The sequence below is a fragment of the Seriola lalandi genome, unplaced genomic scaffold, assembly GCF_002814215.2.
Source record: "Seriola lalandi dorsalis isolate HSWRI2012SDOR001 ecotype SW California unplaced genomic scaffold, Sedor1 jcf7180002054948, whole genome shotgun sequence".
Taxonomy (NCBI): domain Eukaryota; kingdom Metazoa; phylum Chordata; class Actinopteri; order Carangiformes; family Carangidae; genus Seriola; species Seriola lalandi.
The window spans coordinates 1,568,702-1,584,656 of record NW_019525499.1 but is presented as its reverse complement, the minus strand read 5'-3'; the positions used below and the strand labels follow the sequence as shown (position 1 = coordinate 1,584,656).

General features: G+C 40.9%; 1 protein-coding gene across 3 annotated transcripts in view; it reads right to left on the bottom strand.

Annotated features, from left to right (window-relative positions):
• Positions 1-15,955, bottom strand: part of LOC147817509 (uncharacterized) — an 80,994-nt gene that overhangs the window by 62,304 nt on the left and 2,735 nt on the right. The window lies entirely within an intron of this gene.

Sequence of the window (15,955 nt, the reverse complement as noted above, 5' to 3'; positions counted from 1 at the left end):
TGCGCGTGTGTGTGTTCGTGTGTATAAGAGAAAGCCTGAGAAGTTGACCCATGAACTGACCTCACCATGTGTGTCATGAGAAACAGCACAATCTGTGCCGCTAACTTCAGAAATAAACAGTTTTTCCCTTTTCCCAGAATTCCCAGAGGCACGGTTTCTTAATTTTTATTCATCCAGGGAAGGGTAACTGATCACTCCGCTTCACATCCATCCTATACAGTGATGGGGAAATCCATCTAGGCGCCTCACTTAAAGGACTGAGTCAACATTTTGGGAAAATTGCTTGTTTGCTTTCCTTCTGAGAGTGAAATCAGAAGATCAAAACCAAAGGCTGTGTGTTAGAGTGAGAACATGTAACACACATTTACTCTGTTCAGTACACTCAAGGGGACAAAGTCAGGTTTAGGGGTTACTTGGTCTGGTATAAGCAGTAGCGTATGGTAGCTAAACTTTATATAGATACTGACATTACTGATCAAGTTGCCTAACTTCACAACTCTTTCCTACTTTGCTACTGTTGAAAACTTTAGCACTTACAAATACCGTGTAATCATAACTTGTAGCTTAAGTGGTTGTTGGCTTGCAAAAAATACTTTAAACCAACAGTAAATTATTTTTTGGCCAGACGGAGCCGGTGTAAACAGGTTGGGAACACAATATTGACATATCATCACTGTGTAAGAGTCATGTTTGTGGACACCTGGTGAATGCAAGTTCAATAGTGACTCTCTTTTAGCTCTGTTCTTACTCTCCATCAACTCCCCAGGGAAATATCCGTCTCTTTAGCTGCTAATCTCCCCGCTGTGTTAACCAGATAGTTGCTACCTGTGTCTGTCTGTTATCTGGTGCTGAGCAGGTGGTGTACAGTGGTTTTTTTTTAGCTTTTCCACTGAAAACAGCTGCCTGCTGGGGCCAAAAACGATGCTGACAACGGTGTTGATAGTGAACAAAAACGGCTAGACAGCTAAACAATGAGCTGAAACTCACTATAAAGCTTCAGAAAATCCAAGGGAGCTGCAGATTTGGGGGATACTCTCTGTAGGTCCATCACTACGAATGACCTCTTTCACATTGTCGCTGTGTTTTCACATTGTTATTCAATTATAGCCGCTTTGAGTACGAAGCTGGAATCAGGACATGTAGCATAGCTTTGCATACAGACTGGCAGCAGCGGGAAACAGCTGGCTCTGGCTCCATGTTAAAAATATTCCTACCAGCAGCTCTCAAGCTCACGAATAAACACATTGTGTCTTGGTAGTTTAATCTGTTGTTACATTTTAATGATAGGTGGTGTTTGGAGTGGAGTTATGCACTGGAACTGTTTCTTGACAAACAGCAGAGCAGCCTCTCCGCAGGTTGCCTGATACAGCACCGGTTTGGTTTCACCCAGCTGTTATTCACCAAGAAATAGTTCCACCACATACTTCAGTGTAAAACCAACAAAAGATAAGCATGTTTTTTTTTTAACTTCGCATAGAACCAGGTTACCTTTTTCCCAGAGCCATAAGTCTTTGTGCTAAGCTAAGCTAACCACCACCTGCGAACAATATTTCCCAGAATGCTTAACTATTCCTTTAAAAGCACCTTAGCAAACCAAGGCCTTGTTCTGCGATTTAGGAGGTTTATCACAGGTCCATAAGTATCAGACAGGTACATTTCCATCCAGATCAAGTCGCCTGAAACCTTGCAAAGTGTGAACAAAAATACAAGCTCTTTTTCTGAGCAGAGTCACAGCGCGGCAGCAGTGTCAAAGCCACATGGGATGACAAACGTGTTGCTCGGTCAGTAGAGCTCTGAGACAAAAACCTGAAATAAAGCTGATTGTGAAAGTGCAGGTTTATACAACCTTGTGGCCCACAGTTCAACTTTGGTGACCTATGATTCATTACAGATGAATATATCATCAGTTCTTAGTCTGAACCCATCTCAGCGGGGGCCAGATTCATTCTGGCTACTGGGGGCTGTAAATTCTTTTAATTCGCTTGGGTTCAACTGGAAATGGTTTCATTTTAAAATCACTTCCTTCGTGTAGTTTTTTGTAGATCAGGGCACGTGAAACATCTGCACCCTAAGCCTGACCAACACTTTCTATGACATTTAAGAACTTGTCATCTTTCAAAAAGTTATAAATAGTGACACAACAGTAATGAGAAAGAATAAACTGAAAACAAAATTACTGCATCACCCTGAGAACGTATCGTCCTGTTGTTTCTATTCATCTGTGATATTCAAGGCTGTTGTACAGTCAGATATAACCTCACAACCATGCTCTCTGATACAGTTGCAATGTTTCAGGTCATGTTTAATCACTATAGAGAGGCAACCAACCTGAACTCTTGCACAATACCAAAAAGTGTGAATCCTGGATATGACCACTATTCTGTCTATATTCACAGTATACTGTAAATCAGTCTGCCTCTGGGGTTAGTGTGATACAAAAGGATTCCCGCCTTGTCCCGCTCTATCCGGAGGAAATCATGGGAACTCTGAGCCAGCTTCATAAATACACACATCCTCCTCTGCAGTTCCCACGACTTTCACAACACACACATGCACACAAATCCTCATATACGGACAGAAGCAAGGGCAGACTTGGGCATGATGTCTCACGTCTCATTTTCTGCGTAGTCGCACTGGCAGTGACAGAAAATAGGGAACACACACACATGATTGCACAAGATGTTACTGTGATTCTGCTTGTACATGGCCGATAGAGCGTTTGTGACAGTTCTACTGTGTTACTGCTGCACTGCAAACTGCATGTACCAGTTTGCAGTAGAAGGCCATCCAGTCAGAAGCCCTTCACCTTTCAACTATAGTATTGTGTCACTTTGCAAATGACACACACAGAAACAAGACTAGTGACTAAGGATAGAATAGTGATGCCAACACGTTCACAACGACAATGCAGGTTGCAGGTATAATGTTAACCATGTTTATCGCCTTCATTTAGCATGCTACCATGCTAACATTTGCTAATTAGTCCGTACACAAAGTGCAGCTGAAGACAATGTCGTTTATTTTGCAGGCATTTGGTCACAAAGCAAAATATCGGACAAATTAAAAGGTGGAGTTAGATGAAAAGTCAGGGGACCAAGGTCAGCATGACTCATCCTCTTAAGGACCATTAATGTCCGTATAAAATGTAATGACAGTCCATCAATTAGTTGTTATATTACATACTGGAACCAAAGGCGGCCAACCAATCGACAGCTCCAACATTCCCATCCCAAAAACCATGGCCAAAAATATCTAAAAGACAAATGTGTAGAAGTTACTGAATGTCACCTTAATCACCACCAGGTTGATCATTATAAAAACATTCTATTGGAAGATTTCACTTGTATTATTCTTATATTGTTTAGAACAGTCAGTAACCGGTCACTCTCTTGCACTTAGCAGCAAGTCAGAGCAGCTGCTGAACATGCAAAGAAAGTAACACTTGCATAGAAACTAAAACCTTATCAACTTTATCAAGATGTTTTTTTTTTTTTTTTTTTTTTACCAAGACGGTGTCACAGTGGTGCCAACAGAGTTTGACTTACAAATGTATCTCCATATTGCTCAACCACAAAGATAAGGAACAAAAGATAAAAAGAAAAAGGGGAGGTCTTAATGAAGCAACTTCAATCACGTACTCAGTGATCATATATATAGTTATAGGTTTTTCTAATGCATGAATTTTAGTTATATTTCACCTATAACAACAGTATCCTCAGGTTTGAGTTTGTGTCAGGTCACAGACAAATCTATTTTTAGTTTTTTCAATGACACACAGTTAACCAGACTGACAAGCAGACCCATAAAGAGAAAGAGAGAAAGTTAGCCTTTGAGAAGTGCTGGCTCAGCAAAGAGCTCATTGTGGGAGGATTGTGGGAGTCTACGGATGAGTCAAGGAGAGCCATTACACATAATATCAGAATGAATAGGACAAGCAGTCTATCTTTAGTGTCTGTGTGGGAATTCAACCTTCAACACTGGCTGAACCGTTGCTTTGAGTTAAGCACCTATGAATAACTTAAAATATCTTTAATATTCATCTTTTAAAAATAAGATAAGATGTACTTCTTTGAGCATTGTGCTTAGTCATTGGCAAACTAATTCTTCAACTAAAGGAAACAACTGATCACACATTAAATAGGACTGGTTTCTTTTTATCAGAACAGCTGTTAAACACATAAAAACATGTCCAGCTATGTGGACAGTTAAACCGTCCCGTGATGGTCTTAAGTAAATTTAGACATGTAAAAAGAACAAGAATACAGCTGTTCTCTTCATAGAAACACCGAGTCTTTCAAGGCACTGGACAGGATTTTCCTTCTTAAAATGCCATATAATTACTTTTCCTACTAAGTCATTATTTATGGCTGGTTAGCAGTCTGTCGGCATCCGTCTGCTGTTGCTGTATTTTTTCTGGAAGTTTAGGATATTTTATCAGCCTTTTGGCAGTTTTTGGGTGAGTGCGCAGCGCCAGAAAACAGAACCTCTGATTGTATCTTGTGAGATCATAATTCTTTGAAACAGCAACTTTCATTCCTTAAGGCCATTAGGTCACATTAGCAACACTTTGCCCAGTCGTGCCTCCAGCAAACACAGAGCAACAGAACACCTCTCCTTAGGCCTGTTTCTAGTCATCTGACAAATGTGAAAGTATTCACCGGCATCAAGGCTCAAGTTTTGTCCACCAGCTCCGTTTTATTACTTGTTGACTGGTGAACTGGTATTGATCTGTTTATCTCAGGCAGTCAAACAAGAATAAGCAGAAAGCGTGTAAAACGCAGTGAGGCGTTGATTCTCAGTGGGATTGCCATCATTATCAGCTCTTTCACAAGGGTCATTTATTAAATGCTATAAAAAACAATTGTTTAAAGGAATTGTTGGCCATGTTAACACATTAATGTGTTAATGCTGAACCAAACATGATTTTTACTGTATCCTTATGTCGTACTTTATCCTGTTTCATTATAGAGGAGTTTATTAGGCTACTGACTTGTAAAAACACTTCAGCGTTGCATGTTATTATGCAGATAGAAATATTCTCTCCCTACATGTGTATACTTTACAGATAGAGATCCATTAGCTCAAATGAAGCACAACAGAACAGCTAGACGCTAATGGCTATTTTTAAGTGGAGTGAATGAAGCAGTTGAACGATGGCTCTGGGTTACAGATAACTGCTTAGGCAATGCAGTTCTGGAGTGTCGTCCGAGTGGTCCACGTATTTTAGACATTCAGTAGTCGTAATGTTCAGCAATGAAAACGTGAAATGAAAAAATACAAATTCACCTGCGCAACAGAAAAAAATGCAACATCATTCAGGCGTAAGTAACCACAACACAACTTACTCAAACACAGTGCAGTTGAATCTGAAGTGTGTTTAAAGGTTTATCTGTGAGTTCATAGTTAAACTAAAGTGGGACTAAGACACATTTCTTATTTCTGCCACTCTAAAAATATTCTGTAAGTGTGATTGTGACAGTTTTATGATAGTTTTGTGGTAGTTGTATTGTAACTGCAATCTGCTGTTATTACGCTACCAATTTAACCCATCTGAAATCCAAGATGGCGCATAATCATTTCTTCCCGGACTATAGATTTTAGCGCTGTTCAGCAGCGCTGCCACTGTCGGCTGGAAGTGGCAAACGTCTTTTCTCCCACATCAGCGTTGACTCATTTAGACTCTCACACCACTGTTGAGCAACCAGACGAGCGGTTTCTTCCACCTCTACACTCCTACAGGGTATCCATGCTGACTCAGCAGGTGAGAGGGGTCCAGCTGATGACCTCACTCCTGGATAACCGCCAATGGGAAGTACCCAGGTAACAGCCAAGGTTCAATATAAAAAGGCAGCTAAATATTGTTTCTTGTTGTGTGTTCAGCGTGAATTGTGTGGTTTGCTAATGTTGGAAACATTAACGTTAATGTCAGTCGAGGGCTATTCTATAACATACTACATGTACATCCTCTGGGACGAAACTGAAAACATGAGCCTGACTCCTGTCGTCATTGTTTTATTATGTGTACAGATCATACATCTTTATGTTCAGACAGAGAAAACAACATAACTTTACACAACGAGCTCAACAAGCTAGTCTTTAAAAATACTTTATCTAAGTTTAGAATGACACCATTTTTCTCACACCTCCCCTATGGTAAAATTCTGACATTAATTACAGGTCTTTGGGGTGACTTTCTCACAGGTTTTGTTTTACCTACAGCATTTCACAACAAATTGAATGTTCCTGTCCTGAGGGAAAAGTAAACCCAATACATTTTTGTGGCAGCACAGGTAGTTATGGAAGCCTATCGGGGACTATATTCAAATGATAATGTAATTTGACAATAGCATATTCATTTTCCACATGTGTATGGAAGTGATGCCCTAAAACTGCTAATAATCATCTATCCAAGCTGAGAAAACTACACAACCTGACTAGAGGAGGCATTTTCTTGCTTCCTTTGTTAGTGAGACTCAGTCCCTCTTTTTCCTCTGACCCAGAACGGATACATCCATCATGCTTTGTTTTTGTAGAATTTAGCCCTATAATCTAACTCTGGCACCATATTCCCACTCTTTTGTCAAAAACATTTCATTCAACTAGTCTCTGCTCATTGGCTTCGACAAGCCACTAAATGTTTTGATTATATCTGTCTGTCTGTGCCTCCACCAGTCCTTTCCACCTCTTAAAAAACAACACTTCCACCTCTGTCCTCTGGTTACTGGCTGTTTCTGTGTGTTGACGTAAGGTGGAACAATTTTTGTGATGATGTTTTACCATGGAAACACTGTTGGGCAGGCGGACTAAGAGGTTTCACAAGTGGAAATGGACGAGCACCCACACACCCATTAACTGAATCTCTCTTTTTCTGTTGCTCTCACAGCATACTTATCAATCGTGCACGTGCACAGGGGTGGACAAAATAACATCCATAAATAAAGTGCAGCAGTCCTGCAGTCAATAACGTACCTATTTGATGTGGCTTTGCTGTATGTACAGCTAATGCCAACATTTTTTAAAACTGTTGCTTTCTACATCTGCAGATGGTAAATAAACCATGGCCAAGTTATGGGTTAGGTTAGACAACACATGGTTAAGGTTAGGGAGAGATCACCGACCTTCACACTCATGCCTGAAATAAACTACCCTGTATAGTGTATCCTCTGACCACGTCTGAAGGCTGAAGTATTTCAAGGCAGAGTATAAAGACTACCATCCAATAATAAGTAAACGCTTTTGGACAGTCTCTCCTCAGAGGTATGCGTGGTGTTGCAATTATTTATACATACAAAAAGAATGATGGAAGCAGTTGTGTGTGAAGAATGAGAAATGAGAGCTTCGGAGGGAAGTTCAAATGCTGCATACACCTCCACACACTCCCAGTCAATTGTTGTGCGGAGTGGGTGTGAATGTTGGACTGTCAGTTTCGGTAAACTACAAAAATAGGATGAAGACTACTGACCCCTTTATTTTCTGCCTCATTGTGTTTACAGGTCACACTGCTTCCTGCACTGGCACTTAAAGTTAGCACTTGCTGTGAATTGTAACGTCCAACAAGATTGTATTTGTGAGAATACTGGGCTGTGTCCCAGTAAATAATGTTACAGGATTTGCAACTGATGCAGTGACACAGTGAGTCTCAAATTTAGCAGAAATCTAAAGTCATAATTTTACAAATCAAAGGCTGAACAGTTGCTGCTTGACTGAATGTTGCAAAAATGTGATAGGTGGAACTGTCTAAAATCATGAAGACAAAAAACACAGGAAAACCGCATTATCACCGTGTTCACTGAGCAACACTGATAATGATTTTTAACAGGATATTTACTTAGCAACACAAGAACAGCTACGCCCTTGCAAAATGACCAAGACAGTCCAAACAAAAACTTATCTTTGCCTCAACCATATATTACATTGTGGTGTTTATCTTACTTTGTCTGCGCCTGAAAAATTAAATTAATCCCCTTCTTTCTTCGCACATTCCCTCCATCTTCCCCCACAAACGTAGCTTTCCTTCTCCATCCAGTCTGGGAGAGTCCAGTCTGGGTGTATATGAGTCAGAGGGAGCAGAGGATCTGACTCACCTCGACATTAGTCTAAACACCATTAGTTTCCAGGTGGTAAACTGAGACGCCATTGTGTTTCTGATTAGACAGCTGAGGCACTTTTCCCTCAGAAAAAAAAGTGGATTATCCTGTGTCTGCGTGGGAGTGTATGTGAAGTCTGCATCTTGTCTGTGTGTCAGTGTGGGGAGGTTTTTGTGTGTATTGTGTGTGTGTGTGTGTGTGTGTGTGTGTGTGTGTGTGTGTGTGTGTGTGGACTGAGTGTGAGTGTGACAGAAAAAGAGAAATGATGTCTGTTTCTACCATGATTAATGCCTGAGTGAGACCACCATGCTTGATGCTGCAGGTGGGATGTCTTTGTCTCCGCTGAGGGTCCACCAGTGACTCAGTCTCACTGTAACTCCACAAGACTAATCTGATATACTGAATCAGTATCAGTGCCAATACTGATCACATTAATGCAGACATGTCATTATTCCAACTTCTCAAATGTGAGAATCTACTGCTTTAACTTGCTTGACATTACACTACATTGAATATCTTTGCTTGTGGGACTGTTGTTAATCAGTTAATCAAGAAAATGATCTGCAGATTAATGACACTTAATAACAGGATGACAGTAGCAATTGACCTACTCACACGAGCGAGTTATTAAAGCTAAGATGATGTTTTGGGTGGAATATTCCTTTAAGGAATGTATATTAAAAAGCCTGAGTAGAGGCAGCTGCTCCTCTGCCCCACTGGAAAACTTCAACTGCAGCTCAATCAATATTTACGGGGATACACACACGCACACACAAACACACACACACACACTAAATTATCCTAATACACTGCCATAGCTGTGTCTGCCTTCACTGTGCTGATCTACTGTGTGAACCAAAACCTGACTGCTTCTCACTGCTCTCCCCCATTGTTGCCTTTAAGTATGCCAATCAATACTGCAAGCTGACACCCACCAACCAATCAATACTTCACATTTCCCAGGGGGCGGAGTTTCAAATGTTCTATTTCACTCTGTAGAAAATGACAGAGGTTGAAAGAATCCATTGATGGGGGTGATGCTGGAGGGCACAAACACCCCCAGCCTCAAGTCTGATGGGGATGATGTGGAAAACACGCCCTCTTCTGGCAACTATGAGACATTTTTGTTTCATCCCCTTCAGACTTACTAGTTGGTGAGATGTTCAAAATAAAAATACAGCCTCCAAATAATGGGCAGTTACCTCAAAATGGATGCGACAATAGCTTTATGTGGATAGAATTCGTCCCTTACGTGCCAGGTTCTGTGCACTTTAAGGATGTCGTACAACTACATTTGTGTATAGATGTGACATAAAGTTTCTTAGTCAAGTATTGATGAGATCTGGTACAAAGTTACAAAGTGGGGAATTCGTTTTCCACTCAGCTATTGCTGCACACAGTGCTAGACATGTAGTGATTCCGTGATCACACCTATATGTCAATGTATACAGTCAGTCAGACAGACTCACGCCTTCACAGCTTCACAGTCTGGTTTATCCATTTCTTTGTTTGGCTGGCCTGAATTGACAGAAACTGTGAGTTTGCTTCAGCTGTAGAGGCCTGATACACATTACATCTGTTGCACTGCTTCTCCTCTGGTAACAATGTTTATCTGTGTGGTCCCTGTAAAATAAATTAAGAAATGAATAAGTAATAGATGCTTGCCTTTCTTGTCCCAAGGTCCAAAAGGCCCTGCAGGTAAAATCAAGATTTCAACCTTTTTAGAGTGCATATGTTAACAATGAGACAAATAAAATTTGACAAATTAGAATAAATAAATAAAGAGGTCAAATAAAGCTGGATGAATAAAAAGTGTGGTTAACATTAAGAAAAGGCATTTTTAAAAAGATAACTTAGGAGTGATTTAAGGGTTGAAAGGAGGTTTCACTTTCTGCAGCTTTCAAACTCAAACAGCAGGTGGAGGCAGAGTGACCCTGTGGATTTGAGGCTGAAGTGGAAACTCTGAGGAGAGGAGTGTAGGGCTGCAAACAACCATTATTATCTGCAGTGATTAATGTCTCCATTGTTCTTTTGATTAATGAATTGATTGGTCAGTTTGTAAGAGGTCAGAACATAGTGAAAAACGCCCAGAACCCCTTTGAGCAAGGCAGTGAACTTTCAACTTTCACCGGTAGTACGGCTGCTCACTGTTACCCTTTTTTTTTTTTAACATTTATTACCCTTTTAACAACATGTTGGAAATCCTGCTTTATAAACCAAGTTTAATATCATCATCTTTGTGCAGCTAAAGAAAATGTGCAGATGGATATTAAGCAGATATGGATCCCTGCCCTAAATGTCATGTCGGTGCCTTTCCACCAAGTGGCGATATAAGACTGTATATAGCATGGGGTGGTGACACTTGCCTCACATCTCTTCACATTCTGTAACATGTGGTGCACTAAATATTATACTGAATCAAAAAAGGATAGGATAAGATGTTTTTTCTTTTCAGACCTTAAACCTGATGCATTTACCGTCTGTTGGTCACTTTTGTGACATTAAAACATTGTGTTGACTCTGCTTTTAAGAATAAATTGAGAATTGCATGATCAAGTGGTGCAGTGCCTCAAGATGCATGCAGCATTTGTTCTGTTCAGTTCAGTGTGCTGTGGCTTTGACCTCTGACCCTTTTCTTTCACTGTGTGCTCACAGGAAGTTCCTATATGAACAGCTCAATAAAATAAAAAGCAGATATGTAAATGCATGTGAGGCAAAAAAACATTTTGCATGAAAAGATAAGCAATTGGCGCGTGAAAACCTTTTTTTTCTCTCCCCCTTTTTGTGAACAGAGTTTCAGACTTCACCACCACCACTTCCTCTACTGTGAAGCCACTGGGTGCAGGTCTTTACTGGAAACCAGTAGCTCTGACTAAAAACCCCACTGTAATAGTGTATGGTGCACTTGTGGCAGCCGTTAGTTACCAATAAATTGCACAGTGTGAGACAGTTCTTGCGTAGACACCTCAGTGTCTGCGCAAGAAGTGTCACACATCCTCCATCCTCCCAGCTGCACCCTGAGGCAACATCTCACTGGAAACCAGTAACTTCAACTGTAAGCCGGTGTGGTCAACCAACAAAATCTGCCCACAAAAGTTTATCATGGGTGTTAGCCAACTGTCTTTACTACAATTCTGACAAGAGCAATTCCCTGTCGAATAATGGATTTGTTTCAGTGTTCATGCACTGATAACAGACATGTGAGTGTTGCCTATTAAGGCATGAAAATGAGCACTGCTGCTGCTGCTGCTGCTGCTGAAGTCACTGCAGATTCTCTGACCGGACTGAAAGTGAAAACAGACCAGTTCCTGATGGTCTCACTGACCAACTCCTCTACAAGGCTCCCTGCAGAGCCCGAACCTCCACTATCACAGAACAACTCTGCAACAAGCAAAACTGCAGCTTTTCAACAGTTTGACCTTTGAACAGCCATGAATACGTGCACTGCCTTCTGCTTCCTCCTGCTCTCCCTGTCAGTCCTGCATCAACATCAACAGCTTTGACAATACTCTTTTTTGCACCCATGTGAGAATGACACAGGTTTCTGTCTGAATTTTTAAGGCTGATGATTGAAATCCCAGATGTGGATCAAAGACAAAATCACGTGAGCTGTTTTCTTGTGGCGAGGGCACTCTGTGCAAACCTGAAACTCTCTGAGACTTCTTTCTAAGAAGCACAGAGGAATGAAAACACAACCCTCTTCCAGCCCTGCTTGGTGGAGGCAATGCAACAGAGCCACTCAAGTAAACTACATGTTGTGCAAGCTATGAGCTGATAAGATTTTAGAACATACACTGTGAGAAATGCAGTGTGATAAGAGAAGAATGCTAGTTTAGCTAATCAGCTCGCCTCCACTGTACTTTCACTTTACCTTCAAAATAAAAGGATAAAGAGTTACAGCTGGCCACAGGAGCAACAGGTATGCACACACACACTGCACCCACTCACTCATACAGTGTGCACAAACACCCACATTAATTCACACACACTGGCCAAAAACACTCTGAAGTTAGACACACATTCTTCACACCATTGCTTAGAAGTCCTCACTGAACCACGTTTTTGTCTTGTAAAAACCTCTTAAAATAAATTTTGTGGTTTTCATGTTTTCTCACCATCCATCTGGCTCAACCCTCCACTGGCTAATCTAAAATATAACACCACAAATGTCAAGCTACAAACCAGGCTGCTGTCAACAGTTTCTGAAAAATTGAGAGGTTAGAGTTTTTTTTTGTTTTTTTTTTCCCTGAGAGGCGTATTATGTCAAAATCGAGGCTTTGATAGTGACAAAAGCGGAAGTGCTACCGTCCCTGTGCTGTGAGTGTTGCATGTGTGCATTAACATCCACTTTTGGTGATGGGTGTACTACTACACTCTCTTACTCACCACTGTATTCTCATTAAAGCTGATGTCAGTGCAGACTGAAAAATCCTGCCATTAAACATCTTATCATCATGGCAATGGCCACGCCCGTGACGCTGCTGACACCCGAGGGTCCAGAGAGATCTGACAGCTTTTAGCACTTATATATATATTGATAAATTCTATTCTGGTGTTCAGTGTCTTTAAATCTTATTGCTTCATGTCTTTATGTTGGAGTAGTTGTGTGCACACCCACAAAACCTCAGTGTGATAGGTGCCGGACAAGATGTGTGACGAGTAGCAGCACATTGGAATCAGACACTACAGGTAATGAATAAATAAATAAGCTTAGTTTAGCTTAGCATAAAGACTGGAAACAGCTAGACTTGCTCTTTTGAAACCTAAAAAATACACCTACCAGCACCTCTGAAAAGTCACTAATTCACATCATCTTGTATTTAACCTGAATGGAATTGTTAAAAAAGAGAAGAACACCAACCGGTGTATTTATGCGTTTATATTTTTGAACTTTGGGCAGAGCCATGCTAGTTGTTCCCCTCTGCTTCCAGCCTTTATGCTATGCTTGGCTAATCGCCTCCTGGCTCTCGCTCCACATTATAATCAATATCAATGTTTTTATAATGACAGTGTTTCAAATGACAATGTGAAAGAGGTGACTCACTCCCCTCTGCCTTCCAGGGCTTGATACCGAGTTCCAGCTCACTATTTAGTTGTCCGATCTGCAGTTTTACTGTTTTGGTTCACTCTCACCACTCTCATATGTTGTTTTCTGCCACAGCAAGCAGTTGTTTGCACTCTTGTATTAAAAAGAAAAGAAAAAAAGAGACCCCAAAAACTCTCAGCTGAAACTACTGCTGCTGGAAACGACACGTAATGGCTTCTGAGGGAAAATCCAGTGTTGAAAAGTGTCAAGAAAAACCACTTTGCATCTGTACCTTAATCTACTGCAGGTCTGAAAAGGTTTCACAAAACCAAAGGTGCTAAAAGAGGAGGAACACACAGAGGAACAAGGTACTCGTTCAACTGAAGTGAGAGCATGGAAATGGAGGTGCAGCTGCAAGGTTTTTGAATGATATTGATATTTCAGGTTAAGAGCCTCCCATAGAAAACAAGAGTTATGTTTCAATCACACTAGCTCACATCTGCGCTATATGAGCTGGGTTTAAAGTCCATACTGCAACATCCCTGCATGGTGACCAATCAGATGCCATGATTCAGGCTGAGTTGGAGCCCATAAGGATTACAAATGTGACATTGAGATGACTCGAGCTAATTTCAGTACTGTTCGTGTGTGTGTGGTGTAAAAGCTGCCTACTCATTTGTTTTCGTCGCTGCACAAATAGACACAGGGTTTACTTTCATTTGAATGAGCTATCTGTGGTTTACATCTCTCTCTGCAGCACGGAGAGAACAAGTAGCCTTAAAAGACATCTGCTGACTGTGTGCTCGGGAAAGTGAAGCGACACATCTACTGTAGTACAGTGTGAGGCAGCAACAGGTGAAAGCTTGAAGCTTCTTCTGTGGGTGGTAGCTGCAAGCTCAGGTGTCCTGGGAGTAATGGGTAACTAAAAGCTGCTCAATCCTCATACTCACATTGCATCAAATGACTACATGTATTTTAGAGTCTTTGAGGTCATTGTTTTGGTTTTCTGTGACTTTAATGTTTTGTTTTATTGTCACTGCTCTTATATTGTCTTTTCCAGCCACAACAGGCAGCTGCTTTGAGCAAAAAAAAAACTTTTATATACCAACTGTAACCGACTGAAGAGCCCGATATAACGGCTTGTTTCTGTTGCATCGATGTGGCTAAAAATATTAGTTAATGCATGTTAATGTTTAATCGCTTGTAACTAAGTTCCTTGTGTCACTAAAAAGGTTCAGAAATCCTTCAGCAGCCATTTGTAAGTCGCTGTAAGAGAATACCGAGCTCCAGAGACAGTATCTCTAGTTTGGTTCCACTTCCATTTTCTGTATTCATACTGATTTGAACAGTGACAACCTCTTCTCTTCCCTTTTTTACTCACTTTCTAGTCTCCTTTCCAACTTTGCATTTGAATTTCATCAAGTTCAAACTATGTAGATCCTTTAGGTCTAATCGGGTTCTTGTTTCCGTATTTTACTCTCTCGCATGAAGTGATTAACTAAACTTAATCTCGCTCTAGCTTGGATCTCACCCATCTCACACCTATGACACTCAACTTTCTCTGTTTCTGCCTGCGTCTCCATGGCAACACCTCTCGTGTACATTTCCTCTAATTTGTCTGTACGAAGGCACAGCACACAGAGCAGCCTACAACAAGCCAGTTCCTGCGTTGACTTCATTTCTATGCTCAGCGACAAAACTCACGAGACAAACAGCTGAATATCACGGCGATACTGGAGACGGCGTTCTTTACTGTGGTCATGGTTACAACAAAGATGTGACTGCACCGCTATAAAGGAATTACTACAGGGTTTATGGCTTCATACTGCAGACAAAGCCACAGCTACAATGACTGAAACTTTTATTTCAATTTAGCAAAGATACACAAGCCAACAAAAATTTGCAAGGTGGAAGAAGTTTGAATGTGGAATAATTTGGCCATCTGCATCTACATTCCCAGTCTTTGTGCTAAGATCAATCAATTCCTTTACATAAATAGTTACAAATTAATCTTTTCATTATTAATTGATTCATAAATGTCTATAAAATGCCCCCAAGTCACAGATTATCATTCTTTTGGAGTTGTGCTTCAGGCCACCTGATGTATTTACTCTCCCTTTTGCTCTCGTTTTGGTCTCCACCAACTCCAGACAAATATATCTGGCACTGCGTTCACCTGCTATAGCTGCTCACTGTGTCTGTCAGCTGTTTGGTGCTGAGCAGCTACAAACAGCTAAACAATGAGCTGAAACTCACTACAAAGCTCTGTAAAGCCGAGGGGAGCCGCAAATTTGAATGATGATCCTCAGTAGTGACCGATTTTCACATCGTCATCTAAAACAGTTCTTAAAATGATACATTACATTATAAAAATTTTGATTATAGCAGGTTTAATGTTGGCGCTGTGGCTGTCAAGCACAGACTGTGCACCAACACACTGTCCGGAGAAGAGGTCTAATGAGGTGAATAACAGAAAACACCTGGGGCTGGTGTTCCATGGATATGTAGGGACTTTGGATGTTAGAGTTTCACTGTACAATAGCACACAAATTACTACATCTTCATGGGAGTGAGGGGGGCGTTCTTCAACACTACTGTCAAGCGCAACAACAGACGACCATTTTCACAGAGGACATTTCGACATGTTACAGTAAGAAAAGCACAGGCGTAAGTAACAATGATCCATTTAGCCACTTCGCTTTCAGTGTCCTGGTATTGTTCACGCTGGCTCACTGTCATTTGTTACTGGGACACTTCAAGCTTGAAACTGAGCCACCATTGATGTTATTGGTAACACTCGTGCTTTTCAAGTCAATATGTCTGCACTCTGTAAACTCCTACA